At 43.4% G+C, this 27,040-nt stretch overlaps 1 long non-coding RNA gene and 1 other non-coding gene across 2 annotated transcripts in view; both read right to left on the bottom strand.

Moving 5' to 3' along the window:
* Positions 1–27,040, bottom strand: part of LOC114813726 — a 124,828-nt gene that overhangs the window by 57,020 nt on the left and 40,768 nt on the right. The window lies entirely within an intron of this gene.
* LOC114814077 lies at positions 3,684–3,820 on the bottom strand. The gene has a single exon (XR_003761819.1). It is a non-coding gene; the product is annotated as a small nucleolar RNA SNORA7 (small nucleolar RNA).

Raw genomic sequence — 27,040 nt, 5'->3', positions numbered from 1 at the left:
TGCCCCAGATGAGGAACAGACATAGCCCAGTATAACACATTGTTAAAAATTCATTTTCTAATGGACAAGAACTAATGTGTCAATTAGCTAGTGTTCATTTGTCAGTAAATCCCTCTCCCCTACTGCTGAGCGAAGCAACTAGAAACTTCCACCTTCCCAACATGCCACCCAGAGTCCCCCTTCCTATCATGCTCCCTGCGCTCCAGGCCACGGGGATTTAAGCGGCAGCGGATGCTCTCGACATCCCCGCAACCCCCTCGCTGCCTTGCTGCCTCCCAGGAACCGGCACTCGTTCTCCACCACACCAATGTGGACATCCATCCCGTCCTGCGTTCCACCAACCCAGGAGGAAAGAGAAAAACACCCCCAGCATGAGGCCTCCAAGGGGACTCGGGGTAGAGTGTGGTGGCTGCTGCAGTCATTGCTGTGGCTATGGGTGTGTCTTGGCCTCTAAGGCACAAGGAACCTGAAATTCTTCCCTGGACATAGCACTCTACTGGCTTTGGTTTTTACTTTGAATATTTTTCCTTGTCGCAAAAGTGGGTTTTTTTGCTTTTCATTGTTTTCTTTATGGGTCTAGGAAGCAGTATGGTGTAGTGAATACAGCCCAGGCCTGGGAGTCAAAAGGTCATGGTTTCTAATCCTGGCTCTGCCACTTGTCTGCTGTGTGACCTTAGGCAAGTCACTTTACTTCTCTGTGCCTCAGCTACCTCATCTGTAAAATGGGGATTGAGAATGTGAGCCCCTCTTGGGATGGGGTCTGTGTCCAACCTGATTTGCTTGTATGCACCCCAGTGCTTAGTATAGTGCCTTAACAAATTAATTTAACAAATGCCATAAGTAGTATCATTATTGTTTCCATATATTCTTAGATTGTGAGTCCTTTGAGGGCCAGGCACTATGTCTTATTACCCACTCTGTATACTTTCCTAGTGCTTAGTATAGTGCTCTGCACAGAGTAAGCACTTAAAAATCAACTGTTGATAAAAATAAAATTGCATCATCTACACTACTCTTCAGATTTTAGATTCCTCAGACTCCAGACCAGGGGAGAAGAAGGCCACCAAAGAGACTCAAGGAAAGAGAAGGGACCAGGAAAGGAGAGGGAGAGAAGGAGGCTGACAGCATGAAAGAGGAGTAATAAAAGAATGAACAGACCAGAGAAATGAAGCAGTATCAATCTGTGGAAGATGGAGTACCTTCACTAATTATAAATTGATGATATTTGAGCATCTACTGCGTGCAGAGCACTGAACTAGCTAACTCTGAGTCCCTCTTGCTCACTATAGCTTCTCTGTGTGTACCAACTCTATTATATTGTACTCTCTCAAGCACTTATTAATAATAATAATAATTATGGTGTTTGTATGTGCTTTCTCTTTGCCAGGCACAGTTCTAAGCACTGGGGTAGATACAAGATAATAGGGTTGGACAGAGTCCCTATCCCACACAGGGCTTACAGTCTTCATTCCCATTTTACAGATGAGGGAATTGAGACACAGAAGTGACTTATGCAAGGTCACACAGCAGACAAGGGGCAGAGTCAAAATTAGAACCCAGGTCCTTCTAATTCCCAGGTCCAGGCTCTATCCTCTAGGCCATGTGGCTTCTCGCACAGTAGGCACTTAAATGATTGATTCAGAAGTCAGTGAGACATCAGCAGAAATAATCCACTGCCCTTGAGTCACACATTCCTTCCAGGGAATGTGGACAGTTGACACCAGCAGTAACCTGAAAATCCACCACAGTTCTGTGAAGGAGGCCAGGGTAACCATTGGACTGTAAGATCCTTGAAGGCAGGAATCACGTCTACCCACTCTGGTGTATTGTAGTCTCCCAAGCACTTAGTACATTGCTCTGCTCACCATAAGCACTCAATAAATACCACTGACTGACTGTTTAATTAACATTAGGGCTAACTGACATAGGCCAGGAAGATATTAAATAAATTATGGGTGTTGACATAAGTGCTTGTGGGGCTGAGGATTGGGTGAATATCAAGTGCCTCAAGGGTAGAGATCCAAATGCATAGGTGATGCAAAAAGGAGGAGTTGGGGAAATGAGGGCTTAGTTGGGGAAGGCCACTTGGAGAAGTGCCTGCTTTGAAAATGGGGAGAATGGTGATCCATTATATATTAAGAGGAAGGGAGTTCCAGGCCAGAGGTAGGATGTGGGAAAGAAGAGATTGAGGGACACTGAGTTAGGCTGGCAATAGAGAAGCAAGGTGAGGAGGCTATGTTATAATAAGAAATCAGGGAAGTAAGCTAGGAGGGAGCAAGCTGATTGAGTGCTTTAAAGCCAATGGTAAAGACTTAAATTTGATGCAGAGGCAGAAGGGCAACCACTGGAGATTCTTGAGAAGTGGGGCAATGGATTGAACAGTTTTTTAGAAAAATAACCTGGGTAGCAGAGTGAAGTATGGACTAGAGTGGGGAGAGACAGAAGACAGGGAGGTCAGCAAGGAGGCTGATGAAGTAGTCAAGGCAGGATAGGCTAAGTGCTTGGTAACTGTAATAGCACTTTGGATGGAGAGGAAAGGGCAGATTTTAGTGACATTGTGAAGGTACAACCAACAGGATTTGGTGGCAGATTGAATATGTGGGTTGAATGAGAGATGAATCAAGGATAAAGCTAAGGTATAGGCTTGTGAGATAGGAAGGATGGTGGTGCTGTCTGCAGTGATGGGAAAGTCACAGGAGGACAGGGTTTGGGTGGAAAGACAATCGGTTCCATTTTGGACATGTTAAATTTGAGGTGCCAATGGGACATCCAAGTAGAGGTGTCCTGACATCAAAAGAAAAATGCAAGACTACAGAGAAGAAAAGAGGTCAGGGCTGGAGGTAGAGATTTGGGAATCATCTGCAAAGTGGGAGCAAGGTGGGTCCTGGGCACTCACTTCATTCCCCTGCTCAGACTGGCACTCTATCCTATAATCAATCAATCACTGAGTACTTGACCGCTTACTATGTCCAGAGCACTGTAGTAAGTGCTTAAGTGATTGGGCTCTTGGTTTGGCTTTGCGCTTTGTTATTCCTGTTCCCTAGTGCTGCTCTCAGTGAATTTCCCTGAACACCCAGTGCTTAGAACAGTTCTTGGCACATAGCAGGCGCTTAATAATAATAACAATGATGATATTTGTTAAGCACTTATTATGCACCAGGCACTGTTCTAAGAGCTGGCAGATACCATGATTACTACTGTCCCCAGGCAATGCATTTCTGCAAACATCCAGGTCAGGGTGAACCGTTCCTCACTCTCCCACCCCAGTCTGGTTCCAGTTCAGTCCGAAAAGAGCTGGTTTGGGCCATCTAACATTGACTCAAATCAAGCCCCAGTATGGAACAGAATCAGAATGATCTCCTGGAGATTAGCTAATTAGAGAAGCAGTGTAGTCTAGTGGAAAGAGCATTAACTGGGAGTGTAAAGAGCTGAGATCTAACCTGCTGTGTGACCTTGGGTTTGCCTTATGCTGTGGAGTCATCTCCGACCCATAGCGACTCCATGGAGACATCTCTCCCAGAACGTCCCACCTCCATCTGCAATCATTCTGGTAGCATAACCATAGTGTTTTTCTTGGTAAAAATAAGGAAGTGGTTTACAGTATCCTTCTTCTGCACAGTAAACTTGAGTCTCTGTCCTGGATTCTCGCCCATGCTCGGGCTGCCCAGCACAGGTGAGTTTTGACTTGTGGCAGATTGCCTTCCACTTGCCAGCTACTGGACAAGCTAGGAATGGAATGGGTATGCCTCTGCTTAACTCTTCTCCCATAGTCAAGACTGGTAGAGTACTGGAAACTCTACAGATGCCATCCTGAGAGGGGGACCTTGGAGTAGTCAATAATAATAATAATAATAATAATGAGGGTATTTGTTAAGTGCATACTGTGCATCAAACACTGTTCTAAGACCTGGAGTAGATAAAACTTAATCAGATTGGACACAGTCTTCTCTGGGCCTCAGTTTCCTTTTCTGTATAACAGGGATAAAATTCCTACCCTCAATCAGCACTCAGGAGAGTGAAATGGAAATAACCGATGCCATCTCAAGTGCCCTCTTACCTTTATCTTTCTTCTCCCCTCTTTTCCTCCTCTTTTTCTTCTACTTTTGCTCCTGCTTCTCTCATCTTTCTACTTAAATCCCCATGTAGCAGCCCCTCCCCTGCTTTGGGGCTGCAAAAATTATGCCCCAAAGTAAGGCGATTAAGTGAGTAAATACGGCATACATAACATATGAATTAGTATGGCCCCAGAGGCCCAGGGCCTGAAAGATATTAGGCCAGGGCAAAAAGAAGTGAGACCACTGGCATGGAAGAATTTTAATCAAAATTGAAAATATAATCCACAGCCCTGTATATTGTACTTCCTCAGGCTCCCTGCCATTAAAGGCATCATTGCTACAACAATGGCAGGAATGGAGGAAAATGCTGAGGTCTGGTCAAAATCAAAGACCTGAAGGTCTTTGCAATTTATCTGCAAGACTGGTAGTGTGTGCTATTTAATTTAAAAGGCAAATTTCTTGAGCTCTGTCTGGTAAAAGTATCATTCCTCGGTCAGGATTCGGCCCAGACCGCGCTAGAAATGGGTCGAGAGCGGGGTGGGTGACACAAGAGGATACAATTCAGAGCACTGCTGGACTCACCAGCACACACATGATTAACAGTAACAAGTCACAGTTCCTGGAGTAATTAATTTCCATTTCCAGCGTGCCATCCATGTAGAGCTTTCAAACCACCCAAGTTTTTCAGTTCTAGCAAAAGCTTAGGAAAATTCTCTTACCAGATGAAATCACTTCTTTTACGCTCACAACAGCTGGATCAATTTATATGTTATATTTGTTTTCGTAAACAATTCCCTTCTGGACCAGTGTCTCAGGCCAGGAATAAACTTAGAAAATTTAAAACCAATAGAGGATAGAAGTATCTGTTCCCCCTTAAACAAAGGGTTGTGTTACAACGCAATAATACATTTAGCTCTGTTTACATTATAATATGTGCACATACACATATACATATGTGCACATATATATCTGGGCATGCTACATGGCACCCATTTCTACATTTCAAATAGAGAGATGTATAGGAATAAAACAGAAAGGCAAGGAATAGGAAAAAGTTATATGAATAGCTATTCCTAAATTGCACTATTTTTGAGAATTTGAGAACACTCTAGAAAGTCCTTAGGCATAAATCTTTGGGGATTAATATAATTCATGCCTTCCTGTCCAAGTTTTCTATTGTGGGGGTTATTATTATGCTGCTCACCACAACTGCAGAGTCTTGGCAGAAGCCCCCCTCTTTAGTTTATTTTAACAGTGTGTTTACCTTATTAAGGCAATAACAAAAGAGGGTGACTATTAATTATTCCATCAAACTAGACGTCGCAACCCTCCTTCCCACCCTTTACAAACAATTAGTTGCATTTGCTCAAAGTTAAACCACCAGAGGTCTGCATATTGTTTTAAGTTCTAGGATTAACAGTGACTATTTAAGGGGAATGTACACATTTGTCAACTTCCATTAGATTGGAAGATTAAATTATGATGAGCTCCAAGTCCTAGCTGTGTCATTTTTGTTTTTGTTTTTTCATAGAGTTGTCATCTCCGGATCATCCAGCATAAACTCAGGTAGCCACGGTACTGAAAAGAATCCTGTAGGCATCCCAAGTCATAGACACATTTCGGCGACAGCATTGAATATGGACAGCATTGAAACTTAGAAAGTGATTTCCACCTGGGTCTCACCAAGATGTGTTTTAGAATGTAGAGAAGCAGTGTGGCCTGGTGGATAACGTACAGCCTGAGAGTCAGAGGAACCTGGATTCTAAGTCCAACTCTGCCACTTGTCTGACATTTGACTATGGACAAGTCACTTATCTACTCTGTACCCTAGCTCCCTCATCTGTAAAATGGGGATTCAGACTGTGAGCCCCATGTGGCACACGGATTGTGTCCAACATGATCAGCTTGTGTCTACCACAGGGCTTAGTGTCGTTCGTGGTACAGAGTAAGCACTTAAATACCAAAAAAAACCCCTCTCCGAACCAGACTACAGAGCATATTGTTGAAAATAAATATGCTTTTTTAAAGTTCATAAATTACAGATATATTAAAAATAGACTCTTCCCCACAAAATCCCAGAAGTAAAGTATCAAAATATTTTCATATCTGAAGATCATCTTAGGGAGAATAAGAATCGATGGTCTAGTTTTGATTTTTGCTCACATGTTTTTCTAATGGAAGTCTCCACCTCCATATCTTCAGCAAGAATTGAATGATTTTCTTACTTTCCAAGATCCTTCACAATTGATGGGAAGTTCAGCTGGAGACAGCTGGCACTCCAATTGAAGCCAATTCTGTACCTTTTTCATTCTTTTTTTAAGAAAATCTCTGAAGTTGTCTTTTTTGTGAGGATTACAGGGGCTCATTCTCCTTTGATTTAAAGGCTTTATTAAAGCCTTGTGACCAATAGTCTTAACATCTTTGGGAAAGTGCAGAGATTGAATTGGGAATGGTCAGTCCATGAGAATTCTCAGACCATGATTCAGCTTGCATTAAGGGACTCTTGCTTTGGCCTATTGTTTCTTCTTCCAAAGGGTTTTTGAGGTACTGGGTCACCTTGGTCTGGGAGAAGTTGTCTCTAGGGGAAGTGACTCAATTTGGTTGAGTTCATTTGCATAGTCCCTCTATATGATAAGCTTTCTGTGGACAGGAAACATGACTACCAACTCCTTTGTACTGTTCCCAGGAGCTTAGTACAGGACTCTGTACACACTAAGGACTCAATAAATATCATTGATTCAATAATGCCATCTTGACTAGGACTTCTGTTTTTATGTAGCCTATAACAACTCCTATTTTCAAAATACTTTGTGGTACTTTTATTTAACTATTCCTCATGTCTCCTGTAACATGAGTCCACACCTGTAATTTCAGTCTACAGACCAGAAAACAAAGGTAAGACTTACATAATCCAAGTGGTTTATTAGCCAGAGAGACTGGTATTGCCACAGCACTCAAGGATACTAGACACCCTTTTGCCAACCCAGAAGTAATGGTAATAATAATAATGGCAACAGTAATAATAATAATGGTACTCACTGAGCATTTACAATATGCTATGCACTGTACTAAGTGTTGGGATACATACAAGAAAAGCAGAGTGGACATAGTCCTTGTTCCACATGGGGCTCACCAGCCAAAGTAGGAAGGAATAGGATTTAACCTCCATTTTTCAGATGAAGAAACTGAGGCACTTAAAAGGTGCAACTTGCCCAAAGTCACTCAGAGGGCAAATGGAAAAGCTGGGATTAGAACCCAGGCCCTGACCCCCAGGCCCATATTCTTTCCACCTTGTCACATAACATAATGTAATGGCGCCATAAGGATACCCAAAAGGTTCTCTGAGGAAATCTGCAGAGCCTAGCTTTTCTTCCCCGCTCTTTGCTCCAGAGCCAATGTGTTCCCCACCTGCATCCCCATAAATAAGGGCACCACTTCCACACAAAGGAACTCAATCAGAGCAATCAACGGTATTCAGTGAGTACTTGTTGTGTGCATAATTCTGTACGAAGCACTTGAGAGAGTACGATAACACAGAATGGATAGACCCGGTGCCTGGTTACAAGGCACTTACAGTTTCCACAGGATCCTCTTTCTTCTTGGGGTGCCTGCCAGCCTCCCACATCCTGGCCCCTGAACTTGCACCTTCAATCAATCAGTGATATTTATTGAGCATTTAACTGGGTACATAACACTGTACTAAGAGCTTGGAAGAGTACAATAAGGCAGAGTTGGTAGATTTGTTCCCTGACCATGAGGCTTCCTACCATTAACCTCCGATGGTGCCCCTGAGGCTGAGAAATGGGGTCCTAGGGCCAAGAAGTGGGGTTGGTCTGCAGGGATCAAATATTTCAAATTAAAATACTATATATAAAGATGTTCAGGGCCACATCAGTACACACAGTTGGTTACTTACATCCGCAAAGCACTGCTGTACATATCTCGGGACTTTATAACTTCCTCTTCCCTGTAATTTTAGTGTTTGTCTCTCCTGCTAGATTAAAAGCTCCTTGAAGACAAGGATCAGTCAAATAATTCTATTGTGCTCTCCCAAGTGCTTTGTACAATGGGCACTCAAAAAATACTAGTGAATGACTTGGACAAAGGATAGATGAGCAGAAAACCAGGCTCTCTGAAATAAACCCAGACGAATGTTCGCCTTACTGTCTATCCACCTCAAATACACCCCACAATTGTTCAGTTGCATTCAGCTCAAAACAAAGATGGAATGCCCAACTAAAGAGCAAACAGATGAAGAGAATGATTGGCCCAGGTTTTCTGAGCAAGAGGGTAGAATCCAATATCTAGGCTTTCAGCCTGTGGTGAGACCTGTTTTGGCATCACAGTGTGAGACAAGTGAGGGAGGGAAAAGGAAAGGGGTATAGAATAAAATACTCTAATCAATTCTGCTGTTCTAAACCTGTAAACTGAAGCTGGGTTTAGTCTGGGGCTGGATCTTCTGGAGGAAATTTAAGATGTCGGCTCTAACTGCCATCCTTGATTTGGTAATAAAAAACTCAAGCCCTCTTGGTGAAATATACAGACTATGTTTGGCTGAGCTGGAAAAGCCAACTGGTGCACTAGTTCCCTGCCAGCACTTAAAAATAATAATAAATAAAACCATCAATTTTGCTACACTGAGACAGGGGCATTTAGCACCTCTCATCTGGAGGTTTTAGTGCTATGTGAAACAGCCTGGGAAAATCCAAAATGTTATTTTGTGACAAACTGATTTAATGTTTGCTTATTTGTACAACCTTAAAAGTGTCTTCCTTTGTTGTCCAGCACCGGTGGAGAATTACTAAATTAATCTAAAACAGGCAGGAGATGGGGGAATAGAGAGTGCATTGAGGGGGAGAGTGATGGCACATAAAGAACCATAGTATATATTATTTACAACATTTTAGAGCCAGTGTGTTCATGAAGTAGATCACCATCTGATATCAAGCCCTAACACAAAAGCAGGCATCAGTAACCCCTAGCACATGTCTGAACTGGTGGCTAGGGCATGATGCCCAGGCCAGCTGCCAGGCTACTTCCGGGGCCTCTTTGGTCCCTTGCTGATGCTACCAGGTTCAGATAAGGATAACAATAATAATTGTGTCATTTGCTAAACATTTACCTCATGCCAAACACTGTACTAAGTGCTGGGGTAGGTACCAGGTAACTGGGTTGGGCACAATTCATTCATTCATTCAATCCCTGACTCACAAAGTCATTCAGTTAATCCTATTTATTGAGTGTTTACTGTGTGCAGAGCATTGTTTTAAGTGCTTGTGAGAGTACAACAATAAACAGATTCCCTGCCCAAGAGTTTACAATCTAGAGAGAGAGAGGGCTCAAAGTCTTAATCCCCATTTTACAGATGAGGCAACTGAGGCCCAGAGAAGTGAAGTGACTTGTACAAGGTAACACAGACCAGAAGTGGGATTAGAACCCAGGTCCTTCTGACGCCCAGGTCCAGCCTGTATCCACTAGGCCACACTGCTTCTCACTGGTGCCAGTGAGGCAGCTAAGGACCCTCTGGCTCCTTGTCTCCACTTGCCCTGCCTGAAACAGGGTGCCCTTAGATGATCTGAGGTTCTAGCACCGATGCCCAGTGTGGTACCCCAAATTCAATGATGGGAACTCCTCAGCTGCAGCTTCCTCTGACTCACTGCCACAAGTCCCCCCTTATTCTCCCCCTCCAAGCTCTCTCTCTCCTTCTCTCGCACCCATCTCTCCTTCCTTTACCACTCCCCCCGCCCAGCTTGGCCCGGCAGATATCGTGGGTTGCCAGTGCCTGCACTAAAGTGACATCTTCCCTGGCAAGCACTGTTCAAAGAAAATATTTGTTTCGGGGGAAGCGAGAGAAGGGAGAGGGAGGAGTTTGAGTTTATCCGAATGGTCCAAACAAATGTTCCACCAACAAACATTTCCAAAATGGAAACATTCATTTCAGTTGCTGCACTGAACAAGAGTTTGTTTTGGGGCAGTTAAGACAGCCAAATATTTTCTGCAAATGTTTCTAGTGGCCAGATGCTCCTCTCCCCTAGCCTGAGAGAATTCCCTTTGTAAGGAACTACCACAGGGCTTCCTTGGCTGCCTGATGGAAATGATTTCTAAAACATTTGGGCAATTAAAGTGGTCCAGTGTTGTTTCATTTTATTTTTTTTTAAAGCTTACTTGGCCAAACTTCACCAGCAGTTATGAACACCCACTCAAATGTTTCTGCAAGTGTTTGAGACTCCCAGGCAGGCTTTGCTTGCCAATGTAGACATGCCTTTGCAAGGAAAAGTGACTGCATTTAAGAGACTCTCATTGCAAATCCATGTATAGTAAAAAATGGAATGGAGCTGGATGTATGATGAAGTGTTTGTACGCTGGTTTTTCTAAGAGAAATGTCAGAACGGGAAGATGAACAGCATTGCGCTATCCCAGCAGTGCAGATGGACTCCAAAGTTGAGCAGAGCAGGAAAGATTGTGGCCTTGGAATCTAACTGGCTCGCCCTTTGGGGCTTGGCAGGTGAGACAAGCTTTAGTCCCCGCTTTTCTCCCAACTTTATCAGTACGATCAATGTACTGCAAGACAGCATCCAAAACATCAAAAAGAACACACCATGTTTTCCTGCAATGCAGGGGGTATTGCAAAACTTTACAAAACTTGGCTGAAGAGAAAATTTCAGTATTCATAGTGGCCAGAGCTGAGAGCATGCACATGTGTGTGCTTTCAGATACACACCATGCTGCATCCAAAAAACGTTCCCTAATTTCCAAACGGCATTCTAGCCAAAATGCATAGTTTGTATTCTAGCCTCTGAAGGACAAGGGACAGCACTAAGTTCTTGGGAAGCAGCATGTGCCTCAGTCTCCTTAATTGCAAAATGGGGTTTCAATTCCTGTTTTCCCTTCTACTCAGATTGTGAATCCCTTGTGGGACAGGGATCCTCTTCAGTCTGATTAACTTGTATCTACTCAAGCACTTAGAACAGTGCTTGACACATAATACTTAACAAATACCATTTTAAAAAATGGCAGAAATGAGTGCACCAAGCTTCTGGAGAACAAAGAAACCTATAAGTTGTTTTGCAACAAGGAAACCCAACTTCTAAAACCAACGTGTATTGAAAATGGGCACTTTTCTGAAACTCTCTCTACTGGCATCCGGCAAAATTGTGGTTAGACAAGGGAATACCACCCAGAGTGAATTGATAAAACAGACTCAGAGAATTTAAAGGCTACTTTCTGGAAACCAGGGAAGGCATCGCCACTTTATTGCTCCTCAGGACCATAACAAAATGGAGGGCTAAAAACCCAAGATGAAACTTGCAGATTATAAACTATGGGATATGCATGGCCAGTGATGAGATGCCAAGCTGGTAGAGTTACGGGTACATGTCATCCGCCCACCAAACTGAGGATTTTCACTCCTCAGTAAAGAAGCCATCTGGTCCTAGCCATAACTACCCAGGCTCCACTGAAAACTATGGATGGAACCACCCTCACAGAACTAGAGGGAGCCTTTCACAGTTGCCCATGACACTACAGAGATCTTCTGAACAAACTTTACACCAATCAGGAGGTGGCCCTAGGAAGCTTAGAAAACTAACCCAAATGTGAAGGTGTGACCTAAGCTACAACTTTCAAGAAGATTTTTTCCTTAAAAGATCTGGATCGGATGGTATTCTCGCAGAAATCTATAATCCTCGGACATCTGCATAAACTCTTTCTCAACATATGGAACATTAAAGAAATGCCAGACGCCTTCAACACGTCACCATCATCATAATCACCATAATCACCATCTACAAGAAAAGCAGTGAAGGACTGCCTGGAAACTATCTGGATACTGAACTGATTTTCACCACCACTAATATACTAGCCTAAATCTTCCTGGACTGGCTGCACAAATTGAATCACAATGAGACTTCAAACACAGCACAGCAGATAAGATCTTTGCATGTACTAGTGCTGTCTAGTGTATAAAGCTCTTGCCTGGGAGCCAGAAGGGCCTGGGTTCTAATCCCAGCTCTACCACTTTGCTGTGTGACCTTGGGCAAGTCACTTAACTCCTCTGTGCCTCAGTTACCTCACCTGAAAATGGAGATTAAGACTGTAAGCCCCATGTGGGACATGGACTGTGTCCAACCTGATTAGCTTGTGTGTCCCAGCACTTAGTACAGTGCTTAATGAATACCATAAAAAGAAAAACAACAACACACCATATAGGAAAAGAGCAGGTAACACCACCCAAACCCCTACACTGTTTCTATCGATCCATCAATCGCTGACACTTAATGAATGCTGGCTGCGTGCAAGACCTTGGGAGAGTACAATACAGTAGAGTTTTGTCACCCCTTTCCTCAAAAGTCTCCAGTGGTTGCCTATCAACCTCCATATCAACCAAAAACTCCTCACTATTGGCTTCCAAATTCTCCATCACTTTGCCCCCCCACCTAACCTCCCATCTTTCCTTCTAAAGCCCATCCCGCACACTCCGCTCCTCTGCCGCTGACCTTCTCACTGTGCCTTGTTCTCACCTGCCCTGCTGTCCACCCCCAGCCCATATCTTAACTCTGGCCTGGAATGCCTTCCCTCCTCAAATATGCCAATCACACTTCCCACCCCTCAAAGGCCTACTGAAGGCTCACTTCCTCCAGGAGGCCTTCCCACATTAAGCCCCCCTTTTCCTCTGCTCCCCATCCCCTTCCTATCGCCCCATCTCGCTCCCTTTGCTGTACCCCAACACAGCACTTATGTATATATATACATATTATTTATTTATTTGTTTTATACTGATGCTATTGATGCCTGTTTACTTGTTTTGACACCTGTCTCCCCATCCCCCCTTCTAGACTGTGAGCCAGTTGTGGGCAAGGATTGTCTCTAATTGTTGCTGAATTGTACCTTCCAAGCACTTAATACAGTGCTCTGTATACAGTAAGCACTCAATAATAAAAATAATAATGTTGGTATTTGTTAAGCGCTTACTATGTGCCAAGCAATGTTCTAAGCGCTGGGGTAGAAACAGGAAAATCGGGTTGTCCCACGTAGGGCTCACAGTCTTCATCCCCATTTTACAGATGAGGTAACTGGGGCACCGAGAAGTGAAGTGATTTGCCCAAAGTCACACAGCTGACAGGTGGTGGAACCAGGATTAGAACCCATGACCTCTGACTCCTAAGCCCGGGCTCTTTCCATGGAGGACTGAATGAATGGACACGTTCCCAGCCTGCATTCACTAGGACACCATGGACACAATAAGAGACAGATATGCAGGACAATGAGGGACAAGGTGCTTTCAAGCATTTTGTAGGCAGGAAATGTGTCTCCCAAATCTTTTGTATTGTCCTCTCCCAAGTGCTTAATACAGCACTTGACGCACAGTAAGTGCTCGATAAATACCATCGAAGATCACGATGATGATGATGACAACCTCAAAAGACCAGGACTTTGCCAAAGGTTGAGCAGATTTGACTACCCAGTAAGCTCCTTGTGGGCATGGAACACGTCTTCTTAATGCTGTCACACCGTAATCTCCAGAGCACTTAGTAGGATGATCTGCATATAGTAAATGCTTGAGTTTACTAAGATCCTTAGTCTTAGTAAATCCACATATACTGCTCCTCTATCACCAACCTGCTCTCTGTACCTCAATCTCGTTTATCCCACTGCCGACCCCCTTCTCAAATCCTCCGTTGGGCCTGGAACTCCCTCTCCCTTCATATTTGACAGTCTGCCACTCTCACCTTCAAAACCCTCCTAAAAATCACATCTCCTCCAAAAAGCTTCCCTGACTAAGCCCTCCTTGCCCCATCCACCCTCCCCTCTCCACTGCCCATGGGCATGGCTGTGTACCCTTTCAGCACTTGGATACTCACCCCAGTCCCACACAGGTTGCTATGCTTGAGGTCTGGCCCCACCCATATTAACCCTCTAGACTGTAAACTCGTTGTGGCCCGGGAATATGTCTGTTATATTGCTATATTGTACTTTTCCAAACACTTAGTACAGTGCCCTGCATACAATAAGTACTCAATAAATACGACTGCTGATGGCCAATAGCCTGGAGAGGCTGCTCTGCTTCAGTGAAAACTTTGCAAAGACTGGTTACCAAGAGGCAATATTGGAAACAGAAATGAAATCAGCACATGGCAAATGCATCAACTCAGCACCGACAGATCTTTAATGAGCACACAAGACGGATGGACTGTCAGCCTCGCATCAGTCTTTTCATCACAAATGGCTAGTATTTCATTGTCAGAGGCATCATGTTCGATAACAAAGGCCACCTATACATCTTATCCCAACACATCACAGTGGTAACACTTTATACTTTTACTCAAGAAACTTGAAGAGCTTTCTGTTAGGCATTTTACCCATCCCTCACTGTAGTCCTATGAAAGATAATTTACCACCGGACGTTATCCATATTAGGCAAGCAGAAAGAAAGCCAAAAGGATGGAGTGGGGTCCTCTTCTTTTCACTCATTCATTCAATCATATTTATTGAGCACTTGCTGTGTGCAGAGAACTTTATTGGGCACTTGGGAGGGTACAATATAACAATGAGATATATTCCCTGCCCACAATTAGCTTACAGTCCAGCAGTGGGAGGCAGACATTAATGTAAACTACAGATATGTACATAAGTGTTGTGGGTCTGGGAGGGGGGAATGAATAAAGGAAGCAAGTCAGAGCAATATAGAAGGGAGTGGGAGAAAAGGAGGGCTTAGTCAGGGAAGGCCTCTTGGAAGAGATGGGCTTTCAATAACGCTTTAAAAGTTGGGCAGAGTAATTGTCTGTCATATATGAGGAGCAAGGGTATTCCAGGCCAAAGGCAGGACATGGGCGAGGGGTTGGCGGCAAGATAAACTTTCCACTGGACTGTCTCTTTTATAGCTGGAAATAGGTGGCTAAAGGAATATGTGGATATAGCAGCAGAACATCTCCCAGAGAGAGAAGAGGGCCCCCCTCATTGCCTGGGGGATGAACCCCAATTCCCAGAACTATCCTGGAGCTGCAGCAGGTAGGGCCTAAGGACAACACAAGTCCAAGCACTAACTCCGGAAGTCCATTGGCATCAAAAGACATTTCCACAGATTCCAGGCTCCCTGGAAAGGCCACTGGTCTATTACACTATGCTCTGTAATGGTCAAGCTTGGCTAAGAGCTGGGCATGTTCTTAATATCCAGTAAATCCTGCTGAAAGTTGACAAGAGAATTCGAGGATGGAAAGGAAAAACTACATTTCCCAGGAAGCAAAGGGACTGACTCATGATCTTTGTGTACAACATTAAGGGGTGATCTTCAGCAGAGTCAAGCCCTCCTGAGTTCATTTGGTAGGGAAGGAGAAAGGTCTCTGGCTCCTCTCTCTTCTGAAGATGGTCATGTGAAAAGCTTCTTCATCAACCTCTGCTGTGGGGGCTGATAATCTGTTTTGGAGCTTTCTGGTGTAATTTTGGGTTGTGGTTTTAAAACTCTGTTTTAATTGACTTTCTTGCATTGTTTTCAATGGTATCTCTGATTAAAATACTATGTTAGTAGACATGAGCAATCAATTAGTCATTGGTATTTATTGAGCACTTAGTGTTGGCAGAGCACTGTACTAAGTTCTTGGGAGAGTACAATACAATGGAGTTGGTAGACATGTCTCCCTCCACAAGGAGCTCACAGTCTACTGAGGGAGACAGACTTAAAATCCAATCAATTTTAGTTCTTCAAAGTAGTTCTTAGAAGTCAGTCAGTCAATCGTATTTACTGAGTGGTTACTGTGTGCAAAGCACTGTACGAAGTGCTTGGGGGAAGTACAATATAATGGACATATTCCCTGCCCATGACAAGCTTACAGTCTAGATGGGGAAACAAGCATTAATATAAATAAATAAGTTACAGAATTGTACATAAGTGCTGTGGGGCTGGGAGAGCTGATGAATAAAGGGAGCAAGAAACAGCATAATTTAGCAGAAAGAGCCTGGGCTTGGAGTCAGAGGATCTGACTCTGAGGACCCAGGTCTTAATCTCAGCTCTGTCACTTGCTTGCTGGGTGACTTTGGACAAGTCACCTAACTTCTTTGTGCCTCAGTTTTCTAATCTGTAAAATGGGGATAAAATACATGTTCTCCCTCCCTATGAGATTGTTAAGCTCATGAGGGACAGAAACTATGTTCAATCTGCTTCTACTGTATCTACCCTAGCATTTAGAGTGCTTGGCACATTTAACAGATATTATTATTATTATTATTACTATTACAAAGAACTTAGCAGATATTATTACTATAACAACTCAAGCAGAGTTCTCTTTTGGATTCTGGACAGATTCCACATTTTAAAAAAAAATTCCTTTTGAATGCCTGGTTTTGAAAAGGCCATTCTAGGTATTTTTAGCAAGGTATCACCTACACAGTGTGGCCTGCCAAAGCCATTTCTGATTTGGGTGACCTCTATTGGACAGCAAATACACTCAGAACCTGGGGAAGGAACAATAACATACTTAATTAGCCTTACTTCCTTAGCTTAGTGCTGGCTACGGGTCCTACCACAGTGAATGAGAAACGAACATCAGGTCACCACCAGACAAGGGAGGCAGGGGTTTGCCAACTGAACAGGAGCAAAGCCACTTAATAAACCTTCAAAACAGAAGGGCCATAGGGAAGCAACATACTGCTCAGGGGTCGCACGCCATTATGATACTTGATAGCACTGGACTGACAGATGTATTTAAGCTTTGTGACCCTCATTTCTCAGACTAGAGTACAATGCCAGATTTCAAGAATGGCAAAGGGAGGAGAGGGAGTGAGAGGAAAGACAGATCCCAAGGTAAGCACCAAATGTCAACCATGTGAGCTCCTGGGTGAATTAGAAATCTCTCATTAGGTAAACTATGTCACCAAGCTTACTGATTGACCCTCAATGGCTCAGGCAGTCTCAAGGTGAAGAAGTGGACCCAATTGCACCAAAAAGTATGCATCATTTTAAAAAGGAGGTCAGAACCCTGAGGCTGTTACTGATACAGATGAATCTAAAAAATGGCTGTTTCGATGACTCTGACATGAAGGTGCGCTGATGTGCTTTGTGGTTCACACCTGGCTATGCTTTTTGAAAGAAAACCCTGTCCTAGCATCTAAACAGTTTGGCTAAAAAAAAAAAAAAGAAAAATTACCTAGGCTGAGGAGCAGCCTGGCCTATTGGAAAGAGCAAGTCCTGGGAGGACTTGGATCCTAATCTCAGCTCTGCCAGTTGCTAACCATGGAACCTTGGGCAAATCACTTACCTTCTCTGTGATTCAGTTTCCTCATCTGTAAAATGGGGAGTCAGCGCCTGTCTTCCCCTCCTACTGAGACCTTGAGCTCCATGTGGGGCTGTGTCCGACCTGATTAACTTGAATTGATTCGGTAGTATTTATCGAGTGCTTACTGTGGCACAGCACTGAATTAAGCACTTGGGAGAGTACAATATGACAATAAACAGACACATTCCCTGCCCATAACGATCTTACCTACTCCAACACTTATAAAAGTGCATAATACATAGTGGGCAGAGAACCTGTTTACCAACTCTATAATATTGTACCCTCCCAAGTATTTAGTACAATGCTCTGCACAGAGTAAGCACTCTGTAAGATTGATTGCTTAACAAATGACATATTATTCATATTTTCATTCAATCATATTTATTTAGAGTTTATGATACGCAAAGCACTGTACTAAGCTTTTGGAAGAGTACAATATAACAATAGACACTCCCTGCCCACAAGGAGTTTACCCTTTTTTCACAGCCCCTATCTAGTGAACGCCAAACCAGAAGCAGCATGGTGTAGTGGATGGAGCACAGACCTGGAAGTCAGAAGGTCATGGGTTCTAATCCCAGCTCTGCCACTTTTCTGCTCTGTGACCTTGGGCAAGTCACTTCACTTCTCTGGGCCTCAGTAACCTCATCTGTAAAATGGAAATTGAGACTATGAGCCCCATGTGGGACACGGACTGTATCCAACCCAATTTGGTTGTATCCACTCCAGCTCTTAGTACAGTACCAGGCCATTTAGTAAACACTTAACATACCATAATTATCATTATTATCATTAATATTATTAACCAGGTAGTCCTTTTCCAAAGAGCTCAAGGGAACAGAGACTCCACTGCTTCCCTTAATATCCAGTTCCAATGTATTAGGGTATATTGCCTTGTCAAACTATTTTCCCAGCTTAATCCAGTTTTAGTGCTATGGCTGCTCTCTCTTCCTCCACCACCTTCACTTATCTCAGTCCAGGCCACTGTTGGACCATTTGTCTCGCCTGCAAGCAATCAATTGCATTTAATGAGTACTTACTCTGTGCAAAGCAACATCATCAACAGTGGTATTTATTAAGCCCTTACTGTGGGCAGAGCCCTGTACTGAGAGCTTGGGGGAGTACTCTCCCCCCACCCCCTTATAGCCTTATTGAAGGCACATCTCCTCCAAGAGGACTTCCCAGACTAAGCCTCACTTTTCCTCACCTCCCACTCCCTTCTGTGTCACCCTGACTTGCTCCCTTTGCATCCCGCTGTAGACTATAAGGTCGTTTTAGGCAGGGAATATCACCGTTTATTGTTGCATTGTACTCTCTCAAGCACTTAGTACAGTGCTCTGCACACAGTAAGCACTTAATATACAATTGAATGAACGAATAGAGGATAAGAGAATTGGTAGTCTCGTTCCCTGACCACAACAAGCTTAAGATCTAGAGGGAATGGGCAACATTGCTTCCTTATCCACTCTGACAACAGCCACTTCCTCCAATCATTTGTGGGATTGGTGGATAGGATGGGAAGAGAAGGAAAAGAGGAAAACAGGGTAGATGTGTACACATTTATTTAATGACATCCCTAATGATGTTCAAACATTCAATTCCTCTGTAATAACCTTATGAATGATGACTTTTCTTCCTGTTCTGCAGATCATTCCCCCAACAAATCATTAAACTCTTAGAGAAAAGTGTATCGCAATTGACAAAATGTTGTCACCTCAGCCTGACAGTCTATTTAAGCACGTCAGAAATTTTATCACGTCATGCTGGTGTCACTCCAGTCTTTGTTTTTAAAAAAATAATAATTAAATTTAAAATTCCAGTCAAACAGTCTTTGGCAATAAAGCAATTTTAATGGACAAAGGCAGAGACCAAGATTCTTCCTCTAATTCTGTCCAGGTCATGTTGCTATTACTAAAATTTGGAAGAACCTGAAGAATTGGAGACAAAGGCCCTCCCCTCCTATGAGCTGAGAAAGTAGAAGATAGTGATTTTCATTTGCTATTCTCTAAGTGAATTCTTCTTGTCTTAGAGTTTCATGAACTCTTTTGAACTCTTCTCTCTCCCTATGCATTATTTATGCTCTCACACTCATTAGAGTGTAAACCTATTAAAGTGTAGGGATTGTGTCTTCCACCACTATAGTATCCATCCAAGCACTTAGTACAGCACTCTGGCTGTACTGCAGGATTGAATCAATATATCAATGGTATTTATTGAGCTCTTACTTTGTGCAGAGCACTCTACTAAGTGCTTGGGAGAGTACAACAGAATTAGCAGATACGTTCCCTGACTACAATGAGCTCACAGTTTAGAGGGGGAGAATGATTGAATGATTGAATTGAATTGAGAAGCAGTGTAGTCTAGTGGATAGGGCATGTGCCTGGGAGTCAGAAGGACTTGGGTTCTACTCCCAGCTCCCACTCTCGTCTGCTGTGTGACCTTGGACATGTCACTGAACTTCTCTGGGCCTCAGTTACCTCATCTGTAAAATGGGGATGTAGACTGTGAGCCCCATGTGGGACAGGGACTGTGCCCAACCCGATTTGCTTGTATCCATCCCAGAGCTTAGTACAGTGACTGGAAGATAGTAAGCACTTAACAAATACCACAATTATCATTCTTATTATTACTTTGATGATTATGGAATTATGAAAGAAGCTTCCTGACACCTCTGTGCATCTCTCTCTCATTGCTACAGGTGGCAATAGTAGTTGGGGATAAAGCCATGAATTTTTACAATGAAGACAGAGATGTCCAAAAAGGAGAGCGTGAGGTCAAGGAACATCATGCTTTGAGTGCATGAGCTGCCTCCCCCAACTCCCTCCAACAACCTGAGACTCTCGGGGGAAGATTTAAGTGATGCTTTCAACCTGAGGCAGACATTTCATCTTTTTAAGTTATCCCGATCAAACAATGAAGTTATGAAACATGGTCTATTTGCTAGTTTGGAAAGTACACTCGCAACAACACAACTCTGCTGGGTGGAACTTGGGAGAATGAACAGCAGCAAGATCCCCCCAAACTGCTACACACAAAGCTGAAATTAGAAAACCAAAAGCAAAGAGGACAGATGGAATATTGTAAGGATACAGTAAAACAAAGCCCCAGACAAGGTTGAATTCCAGACAAAATCTGGGGGTTAATTACAAGAATGGACCAGCAGGACCATTCAATCAATTTTGAAATCTATCGATCAATCAATCAGCATTGATTGAGCGCTTCCTGTGGGAAGAGCAATCAATCATATTTATGGAGGGAGCACTTACTGTGTGCAGAGCACTGCACTAAACACTTGAGGGAGTATAATGCAACAAACCAACACACAAATTCCCTGCCTACACCATTCATTCATTCAATCGTATTTATCGAGCGCTTGTGTGCAGAGCACTGTACTAAGTGCTTGAAAAGTATAATTTGGCAACGAATAAAGACAATCCCTACCCAACAATGGGCTCACATGGGAGAATACAGTGCAAAAGAGTTGATAGACATGTTCCCTCACCCAACAAGCTTATATTATAGAGGGGGAGATAGATTAAAATAAATTACAGATGTTTACATAAGTGCTGGGGATGGAGTGAATATCAATTGCTTAAAGGGTACAGATCCAAGGGCATAGATGATGCAGAAGGGAGAAGGAGTCAGGGAAAAGAGAGAATTGCTCTTTTTGAGCAAAACCTTCATAAGAAGACTCAAAGAGGCAAAAGAGAAAACAATGGAAGTTGCTGAAAAATATAAATACCACAGCATAACAAGAGGCTATATGCATGATGGGACAAGGTCTTGGAGCCCTGCAATGGCCTTTTCAGTCAGACACACACTCCAAGGTGAATTTCTCCATCAGTGCTGTCCTCTTTGACTATCAAAGACAACTATGTTTGCTCTCTAGAGTCACTAACATTACACTTTTGCAGACAAACCACTGTGATAAGCCCAAAGTCCTTTACAAAGAATCACACAATCTCAAATTATTCACCCTTTTCCTAACTACATTAGGAAAACACATGCAAACTTCCCAGCCAACATGGACCGTAAGGCAAGATCTCCGGAGGGGATGGATTCTGGAATGCAACCAAATGTGATCTGTATTTTACTTCAATTGGTTTAATCACTGTAGCCTAACTAGGTAGCAATCTAGTAGACATTTGGTCCCAAAAGTACAAAAGTAGTCCTAGAGAAAAGGCAGACCTTCTTGCTAACAGTGAGCTGTGCCAACATTGTGAACAAATTCACTGGTTCATTTCTGGAAGATGCTGTCAGACCCCTCAAATATACCTTCTTTTAGCCTGCAGACAAGTGACTTCATGACTTATAACTTATGGCTAATAAGTTCCAAACACACACAGACAGACTGGCACACACACACACACATTCAACTTTAAAATCCTAAAAATTCCCCTTTTCTCCCTTCCCCAAAAATGTCTGCATTAGTGGAAGAGGAGCTCTAAAATTATCTGGGAACTAGTGGAAAAATATACCCATTTGTTAAGTTTCCATAGCTGGAAGTTTTTTTATGGTATTTAAGTGCTTACTATGTGCTAAGCACTGGGGTAGATACAAGTTAATCAGATGGACATAGTCCATGTCCCACATAGGGCTCACAGTCTTTTTTTTAATGGCATTTGTTGAATGCTTATTATGTGCAGCCACTGTATTAAATGCTTATCTCCATTTAACAGCCTTAATCCCTATTTTATAGATGAGGTAACAGGGTACAGGGAAGTTAAATGGCTTGACCAAGGTCCCATGAAAGTGGCAAAACTGGGATTAAAACCTAAATCCTTTAGACTCCAAGCCTCTTACTCTATCCACTAGGCTGCCCTGCTATGTAGCCATAATGTTATGCTGCTTTCAAGGAAGATTGCAGAGGCAATATTCTAAAAGCAGCAGTGATCATAATTCTTATCTCACTTATGAAGAGGGATTGGTTTGGTTTCATATGCAAAATGATATTCAAATCATGATCCACTGGTATGATCCACTAGCTAACTCTCTAGACTGAAAGCCTGTTGTGGGTGGGGAATGTGTCTATTGCTGTACTCTCCCAAGAGCTTAGTATGTCCAGAGCTTAATAAATATGATTGACTGAATCAGTTTAAAATGACCTCCAATTTTATGACATGGTGACCAATCTGCATGGGCAAAGCATATTTTTGCAAAGACTCTTTCCCCATGAAATATACTCAGTTCCGCCATAGTTAGGTGGCCCTTTATAGCAAGAAGCCCAGTTTTAGCTGGTCTGTCCGCTGTCTGTTTTGGATGTGACACCAAGTGAACATCTTAAATGTCTGATATTTTTCTTTTCAGCTCTCCCTGTCTCGCCTCCAGCAGCCACGTTTGTGGCTCAGACATGGGGCCTGGGTTCAAAAGGGCGTGAAAGAAGAACACAAAGGCTTTGGAACAATTGTGGAAATCAGGTTCCTCCTCCTGAATAAACCCTGAAGATTCAAGCAAATGCAGGATACTTCTGTGGAATGGCACATGTGACATCACACCATGCCACATGCCAGACACAGCACGTGACAACATGTGTCTCAATGTCTGGCATTCTCGAGTGCCCTGAGTGATAGTTCCAGCCATAGCAGGAGCTGTCAGTCAGTCAATCGTATTTATTGAGCATTTATGTGTGGAGCATTGTACGAAGCACTCAGGAGAGCACAATACAACGACGCATTCCCCACCCACAACGAACCAAGATGGGTTTGGCCCAAATATGATTACGGAATTAGGGAACATCCCTCTGATGATGGATGCCAGCCTGTTTACGCTCAGCATACCACATTAACAAAAAAACCGATTATGCACACACTCTGATGTGTTTTACAATATGACTTTTCTTTAATGATAAGTTTTGCTTTACAGGAGAAAGGGGGGAATCTTTTAACTCAAATCCGCACTGAGAAAACATGACACAGATAATCTGTCACCCAACATCTAATCAAATTTATGAAGGGAGGGAATGCTTTTGTCAATACCACCCAAACCTGATAACAGCACTTTCTCCTGACTGCCAGAGATTTCAGCCTGATCCATCCCCCAGTAAGTCCCCTCACTTTCTTGCCACCATAGGGAACAGCAGGGCAAGCAATTGATCTGTGTTATTTATTAAGCACCTACTGAGTGCAAAACACTGTTTTAAATGCTTGGGAGACTTCTGAAGAAACAAGACACATGTTCTTTTCCCTCGAGGTGCTAATTTATCTAATTGGGAAGGCAGAAAACTAAACATTGGCAAATGATGGAGGCAAGAGGAAGAGCAAGGACAAAACGGATAGTAGTATGAACATGCCAAAGTGAAATAGTTGGATAAATGAAATTACAAATAATTATACATATGCATAAATGCTGAGGGTAGGAATGAAGTACAAAAGTCCTAAGGGTGCCTGTTGGGTTGATGCAACTAAGGGGTTGTGAATTAATCGGGAGGGCTTCCTGGACAAGGTGGGATTTTCAGGAGGGCTTTGAAGATGGGGAGAGCTGTGCTCCAGTAGGGTTGGAGGCAGAGGGAATCCCAGAATTGGAGGGAACAGCCCAAACGAGGGGTGGGAAGAGGGATGGCCGAAAGCTAAGTTCAGTTGCAAGGTTAGTTTGGCAGGAACGTAGCCTGAGAGGAGGAGATTGGAGCTGGTCTGTAACCCAGGGAGAACACTAAGGCCATCTGTGAGCTTTTTCTTGTTGTGGAGAGAGATGGAGTCATTGGAGGTTCTGGAGCAGAGATGCGAATACTGAGCAACATTTTAGGAAGATGAGCCAAGCAACAGTGTGTAGTAGAGACAGAAGTAGGGAGGAATGAGGAAGATTGGCAGGGAGGCCGACACAGTAATCTCAATGAGATATGACAAGCACTTGAATCAGGTGGATTTCTGGGTCAGGAGGAGGCCACAGAAACATGCAGTCATGTGGCCAAAAATCCACATCTGCAGGAGCTGAAACAAGCAAATCTCAACCAATTCTATCCCTCAAAAAAAAAAGTGGTTGTCAATCACTCATTTGTTGAATATGAGGCTGCAAATATTTGTACATTGAGAAGCTTGTGGGTTTGGGGTTTTGTGTTTTGTTTTTCAAATGAGCTCTGGTTTAGCCCTGGGCAAACCTCAGTCAGTAAACGAGGCAAAGTCAGTAAGGCTTCTGTGAGCGAGTGAGGTTTCCCAGCAGGGCAAAGTCAAATTTTCAGCAAGGGAAGTCTTCTGGCTGCATCTTTCATGGCTAAAGAACCTTCAAAAACCAGATCTGAGTAGTGGCAGACAAAGATATTACTATGTTGGTTAACAGTTGAAGTGACATTTTCTTTGGGAGGATGAGTTTCTTTGGGGGCATTATAACATAAACTAATCATTAGCAGGCTTAGCCTGCAGAAACATGTTTAGCAAACCCAAAATATATCTTTCAGTAATGTGAAACAGTTGACATGGCATGGATTGAGAGGGATAGGCAGAGTTGAATTTAGAAGACATAATTGGAATCCTAGAGGCCCTGAAACATGCATATCCCTGGCATCTAATAGGCTAGTGGCATGAAAGCAACCAGTTTAAGAGCCTAATGGCCTCGTGCCTTCCTGACACATGAAGACGGATAAGGGGAGGCGTTAGAGAAAAGTCAAAGTAGAGTGACAAATTACCAATACATACCATGCTTGCTGTGTTTTCCAGCCACAGCTGCCTCTAGATTGTAAACTCATTATGGGCAGGGAACGTGTCCACTAATTTCATTGTATTGTACTCACCCAACTGCTTAATACAGTGCTCTGCACATACCTGATCAATGACTACCACTGATTGATTAGTTGAATTAACAGATGCAATATATGCTGTGGCATAGATGGTACAATTCTTTGGTCAAGTGTAACCTTGTGCTGGAACTTTAAAGCTCAGAAGTCAGCTAGGTGAGAAGGGGTAGAATTCCTGGTTAAGGAACTGAAGGTCAGTTCCAGGATGTTGCTAGGGAGCTAGTTATGGTCCCTAAGGTAAGGTGGGGGGGGATGGGCAAGGTGGTGGAGTGCTTTAAAACAAATGGTGAGGAGTTTTTGTTTGATGTGGAAGTGGAAGGGCAACCACTGAAGTTTTCTAAAGAGCAGGGTGACATATCCTGAGCATTTTGGTAGAAAAATGACCCAGGCAGGAGACTGAGTGGGGAGAGATAGGAGGTTGGGAGGTCAGCAAGGAGGCTGATGGAGTAATCCAGGTGGGATAGGATGAGCGATTGTATTAATGTGATAGCACTTTGGATGGAGACGAAAGGGAAGATTTTCCTCCAGAGAGGGTTCTGCAGAGGGTGTGTCTTTGGAATCACTATGGGTGGGAAACGACTTGACAGCATTTGAAGAAGATGTGCCAAGCACTGTGCTAAATGATGGAGGGAAGTACAAGATAAACCGTTCAGAAATGGCCCAATCCTACATTCTAAGAAGGTGAGGTTTTCACTGACGTTTTCTTCCAGTGCTAGCTGTGGTGACAGCAGTGACATCGGTTCAGTAGTGGAAGTGTAGAAGACAGGAACAGCTCACCCCAACAGCTATTATGCAGGGGTGCCTATGAGCCACGGCACTTGAAACCCCCAAAACAGCAAGTGGTACGTTATTTATTTACCTCGATTCAGGTCTAAAATAGTGGCAAGGATTCCTGTATTTCATCACATCATATGACCTGCTGTGACAGGTACAGGAGGAAGACTCCAAACCTGTCCCAAATCCACCCAATTTCATTTTGGCCACCTGAAAGATGGCCAAGCTCCGGCTACCCCTCTTCTGCACCCATTAGGAAGCTGAGAGCAAGTTGGGGTTCGGAACTCCCCCACCCCTTAACCAACCACCTAACCAGGACTTCAGCATTCCAAGGCTGCTTCTGGAAATCTGCAAGTCCTCTCATGGGAGACAGGTTTGGGGTGGTGGGAAGTGATTCCTTCACCTCCTTAACACAAGCAGCATTCCCTAGTGGAAAGAGTACAGGCCTGGGAATTAAAAGGACTTGGGTTCTAATCCCAGATCCGCCACTTGTCTGCTCTGCAACCTTGGGCAAGTTGTGAAACGTCTCTGTGCCTTAGTCACCTCGTCTGTAAAATAGGGATGATGACTGTGAGCCCCATGTGGGACACGGACTGTATCCAACTTGATTACTATTTGTCTCAATACAGAGCCTGAAACATAGTAAGCAAGTAACAAAAATACCATTAAAAAAAAACCTACTCATTTTGGATTGCCACTGCCGAAACCCAAATCATGACACCTCGCTCATCAGCAGCATCTATTATTAATAGTAATAATAACTGTGGCATGTGTCAAGCATAGCAATATGCCATGCGCTGGGGTGGATGCAAAATAATCAGTTCAGACACAGTCCCTGTCCCATATGGGGCTCATGATCTAAGGAGGTCAGAGAACCTATCATTCTCTCACCCTATTCATCCCCTTTTGTGTGTCACATATGCACCTGAGTATGTACCCCAGAGATGTTCTGTTACTTCGCTCCCAACCCCCCACTCCCAGCACTTCTGCAGGCACCTCTTTACTCTGCCACTTCCCCTCTCTGTAATTTATTTTATTGTCAGTCTCTCCCATTAGATTTCAAACTCCTCGAGGGCAGGGATTGGATCTACCAGCTCTATTGTATTTTATTCCTCAAAGCCCTTAGTATCATGTCTGCAAAGAGTAAGTGCTCACTAAATTCCATTCATTGGTTGAACAGATATTTAATCCCCAGATAAGGAAACTGAAGCATAGTGAAG

Source organism: Ornithorhynchus anatinus, chromosome 8 (assembly GCF_004115215.2).
Source record: "Ornithorhynchus anatinus isolate Pmale09 chromosome 8, mOrnAna1.pri.v4, whole genome shotgun sequence".
NCBI classification, from domain to species: domain Eukaryota; kingdom Metazoa; phylum Chordata; class Mammalia; order Monotremata; family Ornithorhynchidae; genus Ornithorhynchus; species Ornithorhynchus anatinus.
The sequence above is the reverse complement of the archived record's forward strand: the minus strand, read 5'-3'. Positions and strand labels throughout refer to the sequence as shown.